Below are 21816 nucleotides of genomic sequence, written 5' to 3' on the forward strand. Positions count from 1 at the left end.
GATCCAAAATGGCCGTTTAGATTTTAGAAAACTTTGCTGAAAATCGAAAAATGATACGATTTCAATCAAAATTGGTATAACCATGTTTTTTGGGCTTCTGAATTCAAATTTTACATTGCTTGTTTCAAATTCAAAATGGCGGATCTACTTTACCATTAAGTAATTTTAAATTGGGAATGTTGCCACAATGTTCTTTTCTTTCACGAGTGACAACTCTCATTCGAGGCTGCATCGGTTTGCGCCTGGGCAGAGTTGTTACTGTCATTATGATTAAAATAATAAATATTAATTATTAGAGGTTTTCCTGAAAGTCATAAATTAGTTATTAATTAGCCAACATAGTTAGTTTTGTTTTGTTTTTATTTTACACATATTTATCCTGACTCTATTTCCTGTACGGTACTGACGTAGGCCAACACCACGTAATATGACCCAGTATCGTTTTACAGCTGAGTTCCACAAATATAAATTGCAAAAAAGAAATAGATTTTAGCTTCAATATGAGAGAATTTAATAAAATCAGAATAATTTTGAATAATAACATTTTTAAATTTTGAATGTTAGGTTATACCGTAACATATATAACATAACCTTATGATGTATTTGTTTTTTTTATTAAAAAAATCTCTATTTTCTATTATTATTTTTAAGCAATTTTTTTATGTCTATATATTTATAAATATTAATTTTAAATTTAAGAAAGTAAATTAATTTATCTAAAAACAAAAAATAATCATATCGCTTTTATATGTGTTGTAATATAACACCACCTCTACATATTCTTATTATAAAAAAAAGTTTCAAAAAATGTAGAATATAATACAATTTTTTCTAGGAAAATTGATTTCAAATATTTTTTATAAAATTTAAGAGAGAAGGAAATAGTATGTTACAAACCAAAAATTTATTTAATTTCGAACAACAAAAAAAAGAAAATCAACACTGTAATGTGGGGCCACTGTAACGAAACGGCGCAGGCGCTACACGCACGGACTGGCCGGTTAATAAACAAAATTCAACTGAAATTCAAACTGAATTTTTCCCGCCACAGCTCTCATATGGACTTCGTCGGTTAGAAGAGTTCTAATTGGTTTTTCGTCCGCCTTTCGTGTTATACTTTTCTTTTAAGTTCTACACGGAGGTCCGACGCGCAGACGGGCTAAGTCGCGGCGTTCTTGAGGTCTCGCAACACTTTGCCAGGCTAGAGCTGGGAGAGGTGTTGCTCGGAAGAGTCAAGAAGTTGTACTGCGATTAATTAGATTTTGCGACTAGCCTCTAGTCCTTGCCTTCAGTGTCAAGGTGGGGAAAACGAAAATTTAGATGGAAGTAGGGGAAAATTCCTGGGCCCGGTGGGAGTTGCATTTTTGCTGATCTTTTTGATTCCCATGCAAGCTCCGTGAGAACGGAAATAGTCTGTTAATATGAGACATTTCTGAAACTTATTTTAAAGTAACTAAATTAAATTATAATATTATTTAACAAAATAACAATTTAATTTCGCTATAAATGGTGCAATAATTTATTGCAATTATTACAAACCTCATAGTGGATGGCAAGTAAATTGCGTATCCAATTGCGGCTAAACCCATCTCTGTGATCCATGGGTTTTCATTATTTTGTTGGAAAAAGTTGCAACAATTATTTAGTAATAACAAGAGTCTTCTGCAATTGGGCATATCAATGTTTGAAGGCAATATGCGTTCGCATATAATCCGAGTCAGCTGTTAGAGCGCACGTGCTTTTGTTTTGGTGCTGTTTTACAACTTGCAGGCCCAGAGGGGTGAAGGAAAGGTTTTACGCACAGATAAGGCAGCGAGTAGAGGCAAGCGTGGCGCGTTTGTGTTAGTGCCCGTAGCACGGCGAGTCCCATGGTTGTGTGAGTCTTGTAATCGAGAAACCCGCGAGTGCACTGTAGTTTATGCACAGTGGTTTCGTGCTTGTGTGTGTTGCCTTGGCCGCTCACGCATACGTATGCACCACAATACAGTGTGATGTGTATGTTTGAATATATATTTTCCTTTTATCTTTTTCATTTACTATTATTAATATCTTTTTTTTTAAATATAATTCCTTTAACATTCGTTTGCATTATTACAGCTTTCTTTGTAAAACGTAGTCTTATTCGCGTGGTGCTTGAACGAGGTGGATGATTAACATTGCAACAATGTTGATTTTCGCCATGCTGCTTCACATCCAATGATAAAAGACATATGCAACCTTGCGGCAGTGATGCTTTTCGCTATCCAGCTTCGTAACACTGTCACAAGGTTACCCTCTGGAGACAATTTTCCTTTTTTTTTAAAAAAAAACTTAATCTATAACTTTTTATATTTGAAAGAAGAGTGCTGAGCCAAGAGTATTCGCGAGCTGCCGACGGCTCCTTATCAGGGTGTCAGGTATCCGTCAACAAGGTCTTGCTGCTTATAGCGAGTCTTGTTGACGAAAAGAGATTAAAATATCATAGACAGTGTTGCCGAATAAAATTGAATTTTAATTGGTTGCAATCTAGCAACTAAATTTTAATTATGTAACATAGTAAGTTATGTCAATTAGATATTAAAAAGAAAAAAATTGTTTCCGTCGCTTCACGAAATAAAAATAATTTTTTTCTTATCAGCCCGCATTTATTTTATTAAACGTATATTGGTAATATGATACCAATTTTATCATTCTTCCGCTTCATGGATGAAAAAAAATTATAAAAAAACTATATTTAGTGTAAAAAAAGGTAAAAGAATAATTTAATTCATTTTTATAGTTGACCGTCACTCAAAAAATTAACACTTTTATGTAGGTATTATTACTGTTTTTCGTGTAATATAACACCACCTTTTTGTATTACTGTAGACAAAAAAAATGTCAAATGTCCAGAATATTTTTATAAAATTTTTTTATAAAAAATTTCTACAAAATATTCTAGAAAATTAAGAGAGAGTAAAAATAAAAAATTTATATCGATTATATATTTAGAAGAAAATGTTTCCGTCGCTTCACAACATCAGATTAATTGTCTTTTAGTATAAATATAGTAGTAATATAATACAAATTTATCACTCTATCGCTGAATAAATGCAAAAACTCAAATAGTAGTAAGATTTTTTCTTTAAAAAATGTATTTATTTAGTGTAAAAAATGAGAAGAATATTTAATGAATTTATAGATGACCGTTGCTAAAGTAAAATGTGACGGACGCATAGACCGAAGCATTGCCTCGAGAGAACAGCGCAGTTGACAACTTTCTTTCTTTTTTTAAATTAATTATTTTTATTATAAAATTTTAAATTAAAATATATTACTAAAATTATAAATATTGAAAGTTTTTATTAGAAAATTTAATTAATTAATTTTTTGCTTCCTCGTGGAGGAAGCTTTGTAGTCCTTTCGTTTATAAAACTTTTCAAAGTGGCGGAAACAAATTTTTTTCTTTATAGAAACATGTTATATGAGATCCTGATCAATTGTCTGGATGTATGTATGTGTGTGTGTGTTTGTGTGTGGATCCCTTTTTTGTTTAGAAGATAACTTTAACAGGTTTTAATGGGTTTAGATAATCGAAAAAATTTTTAAATAGAAAAATTTAAGGTTATATGTATATAATAAAATCGTATTCTTTACGTCGCGTCAAGACGAATCGATCGATATATATAAAGGTAAATTTAAAGAATTAATGAAAGTTAAAAAATCAAAAATTCACATTTTGTCAATAAAATTTTGCTTTCTCCACGAGGAAGCAAATTTTTTTGCTGATCGTAAAGAGGAAGCAAAATGTTCATGTAATGAACATCTAAATTTACAACTTGTTTCTTTAATATTAAAAAAATCTATTAGTTTATTTATAATTATTAAAATTTTTTTTATAAAAAATTTATTCTAAAAATCAAAATATTTAATATTTACAAATTTTTTTTTCTTAATTGTAAGATAAAAGAAAAAACATAAGACATAAAACATAAATCAATTTTGTTTAGTGTTTGTTTACTTGGAAGATACAATTCTGTGTTTTCAAAAAATACTTTACATCTTGAACCTTGCATTAAACTAGCATGGTGAATTGTAACAGTTTCAAGTCGTTCGTCACAATTAATTTGAATAGTTATTTGTCGGAGTGGGAGTAATAAGTATCCATTGGTAACAGAAATATATGTTTCTTGATGTAATAAATATGGGGATAGTATACAATTTGCTAAAGCGTCTCTCCTTAACAAAGTAGCATCACGTCCGTTAGATTTGCCTAGTAAATAATTTGGTTGTTTTCTTTTACAGATTTTATATTCTACTATGTTTTAACAATCGATTTGGTAGTCAATTTGCAATGGAGTATATGATCCTTTGTATTTTATCAAATATTTATGTTCTGGTGTATATCCTAAATAGGTGTCCATTATTTTCTCTGGGATTGGTAGTAGTCGAATAATATTTCCTTCTTCCTTTTCAATTCCTGGTATTCTCAAAATTTAAGTCAATTACCCTTTTATTATTGCTACTCCAACTTCACTCAAGTCAATAATATATTGATAAGTTGCTTCAGTATTTTCAAAATGATATCTCGTTCTATGGACTTGTTCGAATTCTTCTATAGTATTCTTTAGTATTAACTGTTGGTGTCAACAGTTGAGGATGAACTATTCCATGTTTTCCGTCGTTAATAGCGTCTATTGCTATATTAATGTCTTCGTTTAGTTCGTCAATCAGTAGTGTTATTATTACTAGTTTTGAATTTATAAAATTTTCTGTAATAGTTTCGTTTATTGTCGTTCGTAAATTTATAGTTAATTCTAGTTCTCGATTAATTTGTGTTTGAAGTAGTTCGTGATCTTATGAAGATGAATCTAGAATCAGTTTTATAATTTTCGTATGATTAGTCAATATATGTATTTGCTAATTGATTTTTATCATCACGAACTCCATCAAATTGATGTTTAATAGCTTCTAAGTCCGCATCATTCATAATTCCAAATAAAGGTTTTGCTATATCTCCCACAAAATTGACTAGACCTCTTTTTATTCGACGTCCTTCTAACAATTTATTTCATAAATCAGGTTTACTTTTTAACCTGTCAAATCGTCTCTTTATTAAATGAATTTCGTTCTCAGAGCTACAATAAATGGAACATGCTGCTTCACTTATTTGAATTGTTTTTTTAATCATATCAAATCTATTGTCTACATTGGTAACGTTTGTTCCGATTATTATTAATCGCCATTCTTCGTGATACTAGTGGACAGGTCCTATGTCTTCGATATACAGATTTCCTTTCAGTTCTATTATATTGATATTTCCGTATGTTAGACTAATCTTCAGAATTATCAGTAGAATTATACTGATCATCATTTTCGTCATCTGAAAAATCGTAAAATGCCATTAGCTGATTGGCGTGAAATCTGATTTTTTGTTTTTATATAATACTTCATAATTATTATTGTGATAGCAAAAATGTCATTCAATCTCTGCATATCGGGTGACAAGTCTTCTTCTGTTGAACTAAGTTCGTCGTTTTCTGAATTTTTTGCTGATGTGTCTTTTTTACTGTCCTCGTCTTGTATTGGAAATAACCTTGAAAGACAGTCAGCTGCTTTATTTTCTTTTCCTTTAACATATTCTATATCATATTGAAACTCTTCTAAGCGTAATCTCCATCTTGAAAAATTGAAATTTATTTAATTACACAGGCACACAAAAAGTAAAATGTGGTTTGGCCGAGACACTACACTAGTCTATTTCCATGTATTTTTTCACGCTGAATCCGAATCCGAAGTCAGAATTATCAGATTGGCTTTTATTTTTGAGATAAACTCAAAAAACTGCTCAGAAAGAAAAATAAAATCAAAAAGTTAACAAATTTTTGAATGTCACTGCCATAGTGTAATTCCATGTATTTTTTGTCGCTGAATCTGAATCCAAAGTCAGAATTGTTAGATTCGCTCAAATTTTTGAGATAATTGCAAAAAAACGCAAGTAACAAAAACTCAAAATCAGTTTTTTGGAATTATCTTCAAAATTTTAGACAATCTGTCAATTCTGACTTCGAATTCGGATTCAGCGTAAAAAAATACATGGAAATAGACTAGTGTAGTGTCTCGGCCAAACAGCTTTTTATTTTTTGTGTGCCTGTGTTATAGGGCAGCGCATGTCACCACTTCACGTATTTATTAGAGTCGGCCGCGAAGTTCCGACTATTCTAACCTAATTTATATGACAAGAAAAATATATGAATGGATAAATCCTTTCTTTTATGGATTTTGAGGAAAGGAGAAAATGTAACTTTACCTTTGGCCGTTCTTTACAGATGATCAAAAATGAGAATTAATCCAAATGTCCACTTTTGAAATTATTTGAAATGCAAGTCCACAGTAAAAATTGAAGGTGTTTTATTTCATCAAATCTCCAAGCCGTCGGTCGAACTGAAATATTCTCCAAAAATCTTTCTTATTTCTTTTTCTCCTTCTTTTTTGTTTATTAATTTATCAAAATTCAAATTAACAAAAACAAAAATTTTTGTTTTTTTTGTTTAAATTTTTGCTTATTTTTTTAAATAATTTTTAAATAAAAATTGCTAAAGTAATATATAATTTCAAAAAAAATTTCATACTTTAATGAAATGATACTGTTGGTTATGGTATTCCAGCTTAGCTGGAATTTCGTCCACAACTGTTATGATGTGGACATAGAGAACATTGTTTTCTCCTGTTAAATTGTATGCGGCGATAGCATTCTGACAGACCTCCAGTAAAGTGTTATATGGAGTGCTTAGTATCCACTCCACCAGCACTGTTATATATCATATATCTCTCTCAACTCCTGTTTCAGCCCTCTCAGCTGCTTCATCCTCTCCTTCCTCGTGGTGCTATCCTTCACCACGCCTTTCCTAGGACGACCCGGCCGCGCCATGTCCTCCAACACCTCTATTTCTTCCGCCGAATAATAAACTGACGCTGCTAGGCCTTGCAGCGACAGAAAAAAATTGACTATATTAGTTCCGCATTTTTTTTCCTGTGGCACTGAGAACAAAGGAAGAAAATAATCCGTAAATAACTAATTATTTTTCCACTTATGGCACTACCTAACACAACTTCCGAAACCACTTACTGATGACAATTAATGAATGATCCTCGTTTGACAAATGCGAACAAACTGATGAGATCTCCAGACCTCCTGCTGACCTAACCAATTCTAATACACGCACACAACAAACATAAAATCATTAGCTGTACCACGAAAGAAGAAATTCATACCTACCTCAAGAAGATAGACATAGCACTTTAAATACACAAACACGCATCACAACATTGTAGATTCATTTGATGTCACTTCACTATTCTTGTCTTCATATTAGATACTACAGATAAACTCAAGGGATATCAATGTTACAATGAATGTAGGTCAGTAAGCGTAAGGACTATTAAAAGATAGTCTCAGTTTCAAAAATTCCAGTCTTATAATCATGTATTTGCAACAACTGGAAATAATTTCATTGGAACGATGAAAAATCTAAGGGGGGGAGACTGTTACATCCCGGTAACAATTTCCCCTAATTTCCCTTAAAATTATCATTAAAATAAGACATTTCATATAATTCTATGATAATTTCACTATATTTAATTTATATGTCTTATTTTAATGTATTTAATTATGTATATATTGATAGGATAAATCGTGGAAACGAAATCGATTTCAAAAGAGATATGACATTCGTCTTCACCATAAAAGTTCAGAAAGTTGAAAAGCTAATAATAAGATATATGTAAGCAAAATGTGAAATAAGATCGAGCTTGTTTGTTTGTACGCATGAAGAATGTGAAGATCCAAGTGTAATATGATCTTAAAAAGCCCATTGTCAGCATATAAAAGAGAGAATTCAGAAAGAAGGAGATTTAATGTCATATATGCGATGTAGATCATTATCATATAAGGAAAGTGATTCTATTCATAGATCACCCCCTCCTCAATAATATAACATTTTTCCCACTAATTAGCATAATCGACTAGTATATAAACAAGAGCTTTTTCCATAAAGCTTGTCAAAAGTTCCGGTGCAATCTCTAACATCGTAGAGCGACCCTTCAGTTTACTTTCACCATAATTATTGTATTCTTTCCTGATAGCCAATTGGTGCAAGTTAGTTTGACTTTTCACTTAGAACATAGTTCTTTCCTGATAGCCAATAGGTGCAAGAGAATCAAATTAACACTTAGGATCAATAATTTAATAGAAATAACTGTCACATTTGTAACTATAAATACTAAAGAAATCTTGCATTATCTGTGTTACGAACCATTTGGGTACCGTAATATTTTTCATTTTTAAGCCCATATTTTGGAAATTCGGATCCACATTAATTTTTGCGTGAATACCTGCGTACACGTATTCGTACTCCTTTCTGTAAATATCTACCTATATTACAAAAAGATATCGCCGCCGCCGCCGACGCCGCTGTTTCAAGACTCTGAATATAGCCGCAAGTAAAGAGAAGGGGGGTAGAAGTATATTCAGAGTCTTGGAACAGCGGCGGCAGCGGCTTCGCGACCCAACCCCCATCCCCCTCCTCTCTTCCCCTCCTTTTCTCCTCCCCCCACCCTAAATTTAGAGGTTAAATCGTTTCAAGACTCTGAATATAGCCGCAAGTCCCCTCCCCTCCCTTTTCTTCTACCCCCCTTCTCTTGACTTGCGGCTATATTCAGAGTCTTGGAACAGCGGCGGCAGCGACAAGAGAAGGGGGGTAGAAGAAAAGGAAGGGGGGACTTACGGCTATATTCAGAGTCTTGAAACGATCTTAACCTTTACATTTGGGGAGGGGAGAGGGGAAGAGAGGAGGGGGGATGGGGGTTGGCGCGCGAAGCGCGCAGAGGGCATAGCCTCCTAGTATATATATATATATCACGCAATTATTAACCCCATTCGTTTTATAAAAAGTGCTGTTTTAAGAAAGTGTTGAAACAAGTTCTTCGACTATTGACAATTTGTGCTTTCGAAATAAGGACGAGAAAAGTTATCTGCGTCAACATTTCCCTTTTGTTGAATGGCCTTTTATTTTAAAAAGCATTTCGCAAGTTCTTTTAAAAATACAGGTTCAACATTATTAATTAGTCCAAATTATTATTAATTAATTCCTGATAAAATCATTACAATTTTATTCCAGAAATAGTATTAAATTTTTATGAGTATTAAATTATAACGTTAAGTATCTAGCATACGGTTCGACAAATGCAGTTGCATTGTGTTCACGTTGGTTTTACTACACTCTTAGAATATTATCCCTTTCCTATTATTCCCTATTGATTCGAATCATTCATTACAATAGAATCATTAAAAAATGATGAATGAAAGGAGAATTAAAAGAATGCTCATAAATTAGCTTGATAATAAAAGCTTCAAAACTCTTATTGCGTCAATGACCAAATATGAGTTTGTTGAAAGAAATAAGAAACGTCAACGTTTCTGTAAAAATCTTACTTATAAAAGTCAAGTTGACAATCCAACCTCGTAACTAAAATGATGAGCTAAGCTCTGTTGCACTGTAACAGAGTTCAATAGCATTAAAGAAATTCTTGGATTCATCAGAAATGATTAAGAAATTATAATTCATTTCTTCATTTTTCGATTCCACCTCTTCCAAATTTACCACACCCCGACCTCAATTGTTTGTATTAAAACTTGTGTGAACCGATGACATTTTGCTTCTTCGCGGTAGTTCTTCGTGCTAATCGGTTCATCGCGGAGTCGACCGTCTGTGAGATTCGGCCGATTCAAAAGTTCGCCACGGGCAACTAGATTCGGGCAGACGTTAAATATAAAAGAGATAATTACTTTAATTATCTCTGAAACCGTTTTAAGAAATTCCTTTTACCTTTTTTTTCAAATTCAAATTGTAATTATTTTACCAGGAATTTCCGTGGTTTTTATGATCGAGGTGTTTTCGTTAACGCGTAACCATATTCGGATATTTCACATAAAGGTGCCAAGGTGTCGTGGGAGTTTGACTTCGATATAGTTGTTGACGAATTAAATAACTAATCGTGATTTAAAGAACACAAACCGAAAGTGATTAATTTCCATGCGTAGAATTATAATAATGCATTATAATCGAAGGGAATTGTATTACGTCGTGTTGTTCGATACTTTACGAAGATACTCACACGCGTTTGAATCACAATCGAGGTTGTGATCGTAGTGAGGCATCGTAGTAAGGCATCGTAGTGTTACAAAACACTGTCTGTTCCGTCTTCCGTATTTTCGAAATTTTCTGCACGCGTTTGAATTGCAATCGAGGTTGCAATCGTAGTAGGAAGTTAAAGATTTTTGGGACGCAAAAATACGAATTATTGAATTATTGCGCGGAGAATTATAATAAGTTATAATCGTGAATAGTTTATGTAAGAACTTGTGAAAATGGACACAGATAACAGAGAGGACAAATATAGTTCTCTAGTAAACAATCATCCGAACTGCCCGTTCTGATAGGAACGAAAAAGACCAGATGACTTTTCTCTACTCCTTCAGTGCGGTAGGAATTAAGGCGGTTACGTCAGTAAAATTGTATCGTTTCAATGAATAACTGAACAAAAATTATCATTCATGAAACTTCATAAAATAAAGTCAAGCCTTGACTTGAATTAACATTTTAAATGCATTGTAGTTGGTTGTGTGAAAGATTAAAAGTCGAGTAAATAAACGTATTGTTATCAAATTAACTATTAATCGGAATAAGAAGACTTATTCATTTTGCTACCCTTTTGTTAAAATCCCTTGTTCCTGATGAGAAATACCGATTGGAGAGGAATACCGTCCCATAAAATTATAAACTAAATGATATTATTATCATTTGGGTTGTTGCGAGAGAAACTCCGAAGAGCAGATTAATAATGCTTAAATATTCCAATTTAACAAACTCTTTTTCCCGTTACAATCTGTTTTTCTAAATTTATCAATTTAGTATATGTTGCTTCTCTTACACCTGCAATAAAATTCATTCTTGTCAAAGGTGCGAGTGACGCGAAATAACAATAAAGAATATTGCAATTCTTTAAATAGTTATAAAACAATCAAAGTCGTTAATGTTACACAAGTGCAACAAAACGAACTATTTCAAATCAAATCAAAACCAATTTATAACGACTAAGCTATAATCATCGATTTATCCGAATCATCGCTAAAAGTAAGTAAAAGAATTATAAACTTGTATCATTATTGCATAATTATTACTATATAATTATTAATTAAACAATAAATGTTATAACATGGAATATTTGACTTGTTATTGTAACGCAAAACCCGTAGTTTTGACAAGTGACCACGATCCTACATAAAAATAAATATCAGGCTTTACCAACCTGATTAATCAGCCTTATTACCTTCAAGTAAATAAAATTCATTTTATTTTAAAACCACGTCTAGTTCGGAACGTAACACCCAAAATTTTACGAAATTTTCGGGGTAAATGGGGACAGTCAGTTTCATGCGTTTAAAGCTTATCTAAATTTTTTATGCTGCATAAAATTAATCCTGGGAACGTAAATAACAACTTTAAAAAAAATAAACCCGCAAATATTACCTTTTAAAGGAAGAAACTTACGTAATTTGTGAGAAATAGCGATTTGGTCCCCATGTACCCCAACTGACCCTATGTAAGTATTATTTTTAAAATTAGAATATTACATACTGAATTTAAGTATAAAACATTCTAAAATAGGTCTCAAGTATTATCATTGCCTTCATCTAAACCATAAACATTAATTCTTAAATTATTTAATTTCTCAAATTTTTTTAAATCATTTAAACTAATTGGAAATTTAATATCATTGTAGTTTAATATGTGACTATAGAGAGGATATGACTCAGTGCGAGTTACATGATCTCTTGCAGGATTTAAAGCTGCTGTTACACACCACAGAAAACAAAACGAATCATTATTTTCAATGTTAATTGCAGCGTTTTTATTCTTAATAAATATAGGTAAATCAGTGTAAGTGGAATATCCCACTAATATGCGTTATATCTATTGATATTTACAACTAAATTTATAATTTCTTTTAAACTCCAACCAGATTCTTTTTCTTGAAATTCATCAATCTCCACTAATACACTATCTCTCACTTCATTATTATACTAATCATCTAAATCGGTAGAGAGAGAAAGAATTGAATTTTTTGTACTAACTTGCTTTATATCATCAATCATTTCTCCTTCCTTTAAACTTTCAAATTTACCATAAAAATTTACATTTACCTTTAAATTTAAATGGTGAATTAAATTTTCCTTAAGGGGTCTACCCACTTTAGACGCGCTAAAATGAAGGCTGTTTTTAAGAATTTTTCTAATTGGTTTATATTATAAATATTGACATATAAGTTGTTAGACTAAAGAAATACACTTCCAAAATACATGAAAAAATTTTTGTTATTTGTTTTTTTAAAATTTTATATGCATGCAAATGGTAGTTGAAAAAAAATCCCCCAAAAACGATGGGTCCACGCTGTTGATGAAATCTCTGACATGGATTGTCCGAAACCAAAAAATCAAAAAGTTTTGGATTCAGTGTGGTTATCTAAAGTGGGTAGACCCCTTAACTTTTTTAATTGTAACTAATTTTGCATCCTCCAAAAAATGTTTCACATCTTTATGTTTTAAATTAACTATTGAACCAGTTTTAATTCGATTTTTAAAAGCATTTTCTAAATTTTGCCACTTGATTCGATTATCACTCTCTTCCTCATCATCTTCTTCATCCTGTTTCTCTTCTTCTTTTTCTTCTTCTCTAGTAGCCGCCAAACGTCCACCACTTTTTTTCAATAACAATTGTTGAAATTTCTTTCCAAATGCTTTTAAAAAAGATAAAGATGCAATGACATTACGTTTTTCATGAACATGTAAATTTTCTCTGTTCTCTCGAAAATATTTTTTCACTTTATATATACTACGTTTATTCAATTTATTTAATTGTTTACCCTCTATGGGGCATGGTCCATCTTCCCTTTGACAAATAAGCTCATAAGCTTCTTTTGCACAAGTCACAAATGTTTTACAAAGCTTCGAATCCATTGTTCTGTAAATTTTTCTTTTTTTTAAACTTATTACTTCAATGTTTCAACAAAAAATGAGTTTCACAATATATTTAACACACAATTTATAGAATACCCCCCACCACTTAAATCACTTTTTTTAAAACACATCTTAAAAAAAATTTTATATATCCCTCACAACACAAGGATATTCAGGATATCCCTGGGACGTCCTGGGGATATCCATTTGCTTTTGGCGATTCGGATATCCCTAAGATATCCTCTGGATATCCATGGACATCTCTAAGATATCCCAGGGATATCCAAACCGCCGAAAAAAAATCGATATCCCCAGGACGTCCCAAGGATATCCTGAATATCCTTTTGTTGTGAGGGATAAATATACGTATCTTAATCGAGAAATATTTTATAACGCATTAGTTAAAACAAAGAAATATTTTAAAAAACATTTTTTAAAATTTTATTTTATATTATCAATAAAATTTTCTACTTACCACTTCCACTTCTCAAATAAAACTGTAAGAATAGTACAATTAAAAGAAATATATATATATATAACATTACTCACCTTAATCGATAAAAATATTTCTGAGAATTGTTTTTCAGAATAACCCCCCCCCCCTCTCTTCCCAAATACTTAGTCATGAAATAAAATAATGATAATAAAATTCGCAAAAAATAAATTGAGCAAAAAAAAATGTTACCAAGCAATTTTTTTTAACAAATCCCCCCCCCTCTCGCATCTCCGCTACATACTTATGATTATTACGCCGACCCCCTTTTCACCCGCAAACCCCCCTTTAATGGCACAGCCCTGGCCTATCACACGGACACGCACCTACACACATTGACACAATATTAATTGATCCAGAACCGGCACAGTATATCTACTAACATTGGAATATAAATACAAAATTGATTTGATAAGTTGCGACTGATTGTGAGGAAAATTAAGACTTGAGGAGCAGAACCATCATTGTTATGATACAGTTCTATACATGCTATGAAAGATTAGTTGCAGAAAATTTTTGAATATATTGTTATAAAAATGTTATGTAACACTGTTGCAGAATTGTTCCGATTTTTAGGTACAAATGTCATCCAGAACTAAACTGCAACATAACATTGTTCGGACACAGTTCTAAAACTACGTTGGAAACTACGTTACATAACATCCCAGTCGAAAATCGTAAGTTTCCCTGAAGGGTTCACATGGTCTTCAGGTAACTGTTATGAAGGTTTCAAAAGCTTCATGGCAACTATTTATACATTAGACCTAAAATTCTGTGATATTTGCTTTCTGACTTCTTAACGGGAAGCTTTTTCTACAGCTTGTTGAATATCTGTGGACAGCTTCTAGCAAAAGGTCTACCAGTTTGCTTGGTGAATGCTTTCCTAATGCCTGGTTTAATGTGTAAGAAAGCAATTCTATTTGCTTTTCACAAGTTGCAAATTAATATGTAATTTAATTACCTTTTTTACACTTCCTGAAAACTAGAATAATTTCATTAAATTAAACTACATCGAAAAATCATAAAAATTCTATAGTAATTTGTAAATCCGTTTTATACAATTAATAATTATTCTTTATATATTATATAAAAATTATTTTTCAAAGAAAACGTTTATTTTTAAACACTTAAATTATATACGAAAAAAATTATATATAACTTGAGCAAAATTTGGGGTTAGGAATACGAACACGGTGAAAACCTTTTATTTTGAATAATGAATACAATTTCTTAAAAAAAGACAAAATATTTAATATTTAAAAAAAATAGATTATTATTTTTATACTTGATATTTATGAATATTTTTTATAAATAATATATTCTTTATTCTTTTAGAATTTCATAATTTATGAAAATGAATTTAACAGCGTATTTTTATTTACAAATTTTTAAAAGTATTCTACATGAAACATTAAATTATTAATCAATATTAATTGTGTAATTTCACTATAGAAAATTAATTGACAACTAACTTTTAATTGAAAGAAGATAATAATTAATTTAAAAAAAAGTATTTAATATCACTAATAGATATTTTATAAAACAATTGTACCCTTTTAAAAAGACTGTGGAAATACCGAGTCTGACGTAAATAATTTTTCTTTAATTCTTCAATATTTAAATATAATAATCTAGTACATCATATTTTTACGAGATAAATAAAGATGGAAAGAAAGGTTAAATTTAATTTTTGATCATTGTCATTTTTCCGCTGTTTCCTGAAACATCCATGACGCTTCATTTAATTTTCGCCACCTGAACGCTTTCTTTTTATATATACAAAATCCTGCAACTCTTTGATAACTCTCTTAAAGCTACTTGAATGCTTTGTTTAAAACGTACAAAATTTGTTATTTTCAAGCTTTCCGTGGAAGCGAAAAATCGGCCATAACAGGCTTCCTGAAAGTTTTCTATAGCTAGTTATCTACTGTCTCACAATTCTCTAATGGTTATCTCAATACTTCAAAACAACTTTTTGTTCAGCTTAACATAGCGTAGGATTTTCGACTGGGATTGTTACAAAACTGTGAAGTTCGCATAATATAGAACGGTTTGGTAACTTTTTATGTAACAATGTTCTAGAATTAATTAGTTTAAAAAATATTTATGCGCAGTATCTTCCTGTAATACTTAAGAATGAGCAGTATATTTTATTAAGTCATCCTACCAGAGTCTCTTACCTATATGAGAAAATACATAATTTGTTGTACAAAAATTTATGATATATTGAATAATTTATATTTCTATTATACGTATGTTTATAATATCGTAAGTTTACTGTAACTTACATGTCAATCTTACTGTAAGCTTATCTTGTAAACTTACAACGAATTTACTATGTATGTTTACAGTGACCTTACCATATAAGCTTGCAGTGGGTTACTGTAGTCTTACTGTCTGCCGCAAACTTGTAGTAAGTTATTGTGCTGTGTGGGCTGTAAGTCGACGTTTTATTGCTTGCATCAAACTTACTACATGTTTGTATTGTAAACTTGCACATCTTGCACAGCAAGCTTCCTGCAAGTTTGCATGCAGATAATTAATTAAGCAGACTTACATGTAAGATTACAATCTAAACTTACAGTAAGTTTAAGGTAAACTCAAAATGTCCGCCATACAGTGACCTAACACAATAAGACTACAGTAACCTTATAAGGAAAGCCCACTGCAAGCTTACATGCTATGGTCACTGTCATCATACGGAGTAAATTCGTCGTAAGTTTACAAGGTAAGCTTACAGTAAGGTTGCCATGTAAGTTTACAATGTTAGTTTACAGTAAGGTTACAATAAGCTTACGATATTATAAACATACATATAATAAATTATAAATATATAAATTATACAATATATGATAAATTTTTCTTATAATAAATTATGTATTTTTATATAGGTGAGAGACCCTGATAGGGTTTAGCTTAATAAAATTTACTGATCATCCTTAAGTGCCATAGGAAACTACTGCGCATAAATATTGTTTAAACTAATTTATTAATATTTTATTCTTACCATGTAAGCTTACTGTAACCTTACTGTAAACTTGCCTTATAAACTTACAACGAATTTACTATGTATGTTTACAGTCATCTTACCGTGTAAACTTGCAGTGGGCTTACCTTGTAAGGTTACTGTAGCCTTACTGTGTGAGGTCACTGTATGGCGGACATTTTAAGTTTACCTTAAACTTACTATAAGTTTACACTGTAATATTACAAAACTTACTTGTAAGTCTGCTGTAAACTTATAGTAGTAAGCTGTTGTGCTGGGTGAGTTATTGAATAATTGCAAGCTTGCTTTATTAGAAGCATTACACTGAAAGTCGTTACAATGAGGCTTATTTCTTTTAGATTTATTTTATGGAAATAATAGGAATAACAATTTACTCCCTTGCTTGGGTGTTGAAATTTATTTCTTTATTCGCATTTAGCAAATTTTTTGAGCAAGGGCTCATTCGTATAGATCATTGCAACAGTAGTTGGTTATGTTGCAATGACTTAGAATTAAAAAAAACTTTACATAAGTTCAATGATCTTTATTAATTAATTAATATAGAAGGGTTCATTACACATATTTTATGTAAAACCGACTAATTTTTAATATTTTTGCCTGACATATTGAATCCGCCATTTGGGAATTTTGAAAACACGTCTTGTTACGTGTTAAGAGTTAGTTGCTACATTGCAACTAATTAAAATTTAATTTCTATTCGGCAACACTGCCGATTATATTTTAAACTCTTTTCATTAACAAGACTCGCTATAAGCAGCAAGACCTTGTATTTGGATACCTGACACCCTGATAAGAAGCCGTCGGCAACTCGCGAATACTCTTGACTCGGCACCCTTCTTCCAAATATAAAATACTATAGATTAAGTCTTTAAATTTGTCTCCAGAGGTTAACCTTGTGACAGTGTTACGAAGCTGGATAGCGAAAAGTATTATGTTGCAAGGTTGCGTAGTATTAAATGTCAGCGAAAATATTGTAACAATATTACGAAGCAGAATGGCGAGACTACATTTTTATAAAGAAGAACTATAATGATGCGAATAAATGTTAAGAATTATATTGATAACCATAATCATTAAACAATTAAAATAGAGTACAAGTATATAAAAAAAATATATTTGAATATACACATCTCATGGCTTGTGGAGCACATGTATGTGGGACGTCCAGGGCAACACACATGGGCGCGAAACCACTGTGCATAAACTACAGTGCGCTCACGAGTTTCTCGGTTACAAGACTCACACCACCATGGGACTCGCCATGCTACGGGCACTAACACGCACGCGCCACGCTTGCCTCTACTCGCTGCCTTAACTGTGCGTAAAACCTTTCTTTCACCCCTCTGGGCCTGCACGTTGTAAACACAGCACCAAAATAAAAGCACGTGCGTTCCAACAGCTGATTCATTGCTATGTGAATGCATATTACTTTCAAACATTGATTTACCCAATTGCAGAAGATTTTTATTGCTATAGACATTTGTTGAAACTATTGTTTACAACAAGTAACGAAAACCCATGGATCACAGATATGGGTATAGCCGCAATTGGATACGCAATTTACTTGCCATCCACTATGAGGTTTGTAATAATTGCAATAAATTATTGCACCATTTATAGTGAAATTAAATTGTAATTTTGTTAAATAATATTATAATTTAATTTAGTTACTTTAAAATAAGTTTCAGAAATGTCTCATATTAACAGACTATTTCCGTTCTCACGGAGCTTGCATGGGAATCAAAAAGATCAGCAAAAATGCAACTCCCACCGGGCCCAGGAATTTTCCCCTACTTCCATCTAAATTTTCGTTTTCCCCACCTTGACACTGAAGGCAAGGACCAGAGGCTAGTCGCAAAATCTAATTAATTGCAGTACAACTTCTTGACTCTTCCGAGCAACATCTCCTGGCTCTAGCCTGGCAAAGTGTTGCAAGACCTCAAGAACGCCGCTACTTAGCCCGTCTGCACGGAGAGAAAAATCAGGGCTTTGTAGCACGGAAGTAGTTCGTGAATTTTTCGCCCGGCGCCTTTCTTCCCCGTAAAGTATGAATTCGTACGCTTTCTGCGCGACGAATATCTATGCTACAAGTCCAAGTCAGATGTGCCTTGGTAGCAAGAAACCGTGCTGCATTCGTAGCGACGCCACGCGAATAACGCAAGCACTAGCAAGGTGCTTCTTTTCCACGAGTTCCGCCCTATTTCGGTAAGAAGAGCTTCTTGCAAATACACTTTCGTGCAAACGTTTCAGAAAACGTATTTTAAAAATTCAATTTAAAGCCATTTAAAGCATATAACTTCAAAATTGTTTTTAATAAATAAACTATAATGGGTAAAAGAAGTCTGATAAATTTAATTATTGAATAATATAATAATATTATGATAAAAGTAAATAAAATAATATTATAATAATATTATACACAAGTACCCACGAAAGTGTATTTGCAAGAAGCTCTTCTTACCGAAATAGGGCGGAACTCGTGGAAAAGAAGCACCTTGCTAGTGCTTGCGTTATTCGCGTGGCGTCGCTACGAATGCAGCACGGTTTCTTGCTACCAAGGCACATCTGACTTGGACTTGTAGCATAGATATTCGTCGCGCAGAAAGCGTACGAATTCATACTTTACGGGGAAGAAAGGCGCCGGGCGAAAAATTCACGAACTACTTCCGTGCTACAAAGCCCTGATTTTTCTCTCCGTGTGCGCGTCGGATCCCCGTGTAGAACTTAAATTAAAAGTATAACACGAAAGGCGGACGACAAATAAAATAGAAGTCTTCTAACCGACGAAGTCCCTGTGAGAGCTGCGGCGGGAAAATATTCAATTTGATAAATAAATTTTATTAAACGGAATTTTGTTTAATAACGGGCCTGTCCGTGCGTGTAGCGCCTGCGCCGTTTCGCTGCATTGGCCCCACAACACAGTGTTAAAATCTTATTCGGGTAACCAAATAAATTAACCTGTAAAATCGAACAATCGGTTGCAAAAGGCAACCTAGTTAAAGTGTAACAAGAAGCGTTCTCGCATGACGGCAAGAAAACTACCTCTAGCTGACGTCGGTAGAATAAGTAAGTTCTGTATCGTTCAAAAAATTAGTATTACAAATTAGTATTAGTATTACTATTTTAAATTTCACTAGTTAAATTCACTTGTTAACTTCATAACTTTCTTTTTAATAAATGAACTAATGTAAATTAAATATACATAAATTTTACTTACCTTTCAACAGAACTCCTTTCCATTTAACACCATAACTAATTGATTTTCAACCAATCATATAAAGAAAAACAACAGCAGAGCGTAACTTTTAAAAGTAGGATCACGATCCCGCAAAATTCAAACAAGGTCCTTTAGACCTTGTCAGCTTGGTGCCTCTTCAAACTAAATTTAGGGCTATCTCAAAAGCTCAATTTAAATAAATAAATTTTGGTTTGTAACACGTCTGATTCGTAATTTGCTACCTTCAGTACCTCCGCCTAGCGATTTGTAAGATTATCTTCGCTTTCTGAATTCATTTTTTAATCATATTAAATTTTCTTACTATTTAGTGCGTTTTTTCGCCGAAATAGATGGTAAAAACTTATGATCTTAAGATGGTAAAATGTAGATGTTATCCGGTACCATCATTATGCTACTCGGTACTATCAAAGATGTTACAAAAAGTATGGTTGTTATTCAGTAGTATCAAGATGTTACTCCGTACAATTTGGATATAGTAACTGATAGAATCTAGATAGCTGTCCGTATATGTAAGATCAAATATGGTACCTGGTACTATCCAGATAGTACCCCATACCATTTTGTAACTAAGGAGTTTTTTCGATTTGCTATTTTAAAATCTGAGTATTACTACTCTGCATCATAATTTTTTTCTGCTTTTTCCATAAAGGCATAATTTTAACAGAGAAACGTAAACGAGAATTCGTTGCCTGCCTTCACTACGGGGAGGTGTTTAGTCGCAAAAGTATAAAAAAAAGAAACAAACACAGAAACTAATTTTTTATTGCTCAAAAATTACTTGAGATTTTATTCGCACAGCAATTCAATTAAATTCTGGTATAATATTTACTTTAAACCTCTTCTGGATTACAAAAAAATCAAAATTTAAAATCACGAATCGAAAAAACACGTACCTTCCCACACAGCACCGAATATTCCCCGAAGATTCATTGAACGTTGAAAGGTTAACTTGGAAATATTGAATCGACGGGTTCAGAAAAGGTTATTTAAATATTTAAATGTCCGCATGTGAGCAAATATTTAACGCAAAGGTTGACTGAATGTATAAATTACATTTTCGTTAAAGGTTCTAGGGGGTCGTTCTCATGTCACGTGATACATATTTTAGGTATTTTGAACTCCCTCTCTCTACGGCGTGATATTTTTTCTATTCTTAAAAAATTAAATTTCCATGGACCGTGATACTTTGCCTACCCTTCTCCCACCCCAGAATGATAATAATAATTAAATATTTACTTATTTCATTTTTTATACTTCTAGTTATATTGTTTTATCCTTTTTCATATATGATGACTATTATTTAAGAAGTAATTAAATTTATTTAAAAAAATATTTTTGCCCAATATTGGAATTAGCGGTCCAGTGACTTTTACCTACCTTGGCAGACATTTTGGTTTTTATTTCTCTTTCTACCGTATAAATTAAATAAAGACGAAAAAGGAAAATGGTTGTCAGAAGTAGGAAAACTTGATGGCGTATTGCAGTTTAGCCAATCCCAATAAAAACGAAACTTCAATTCATATATTAAGTCATCTTTCATTTTGAACCCGGTGATTCAATTCTCCTGAGTTAACCTTTAAATATTCATTGAATTTTCAGGAAATTTTCGGTGATAAGCAAACATTCAGTTTTAGATAAGAAAATTAAATAAATTCCCACAGATGTGAATTTTTCAAACTTCACTCCCCCGGTGTCTGGTCTATAAAAAGAAGTTATAAATGAAACTCGAGGTCGGCCTCCTTGATCCGTCTTCATGCAGGCAGGCAAACATGGGTCCCTATATAGGAAGCCATATGGTTTCCTATACAAAATCGTATACGTAATTGGAACAGGAATTTGAATAGGAAATTAAGTCGGAATTATCATATGAATCCACATCCACACAGGAATGTACATTCCTATTTCAATTCCTATAATATGAATTTTTTTTGCAACTCTAAGATATATATCTTTCAATAGTAGAGGTTCCTGATAGACTACAGAGATGAAAAAAATTTATTGCGCAGCCGAAAAAGTTGAAGAAAACTATTGCGCATGATATT

At 32.1% G+C, this 21816-nt stretch overlaps 1 protein-coding gene across 4 annotated transcripts in view; it reads left to right on the top strand.

Annotated features, from left to right (window-relative positions):
• LOC127287493 (estradiol 17-beta-dehydrogenase 2) overlaps positions 1 to 21816 on the top strand; it is a 158883-nt gene that overhangs the window by 64342 nt on the left and 72725 nt on the right. The gene's annotated exons all lie outside the window — the stretch shown is intronic.

The sequence above is a fragment of the Leptopilina boulardi genome, unplaced genomic scaffold (assembly GCF_019393585.1).
Source record: "Leptopilina boulardi isolate dan_hultmark-lab unplaced genomic scaffold, ZJU_Lbou_2.1 LbouV2_371, whole genome shotgun sequence".
Lineage (NCBI taxonomy): Eukaryota > Metazoa > Arthropoda > Insecta > Hymenoptera > Figitidae > Leptopilina > Leptopilina boulardi.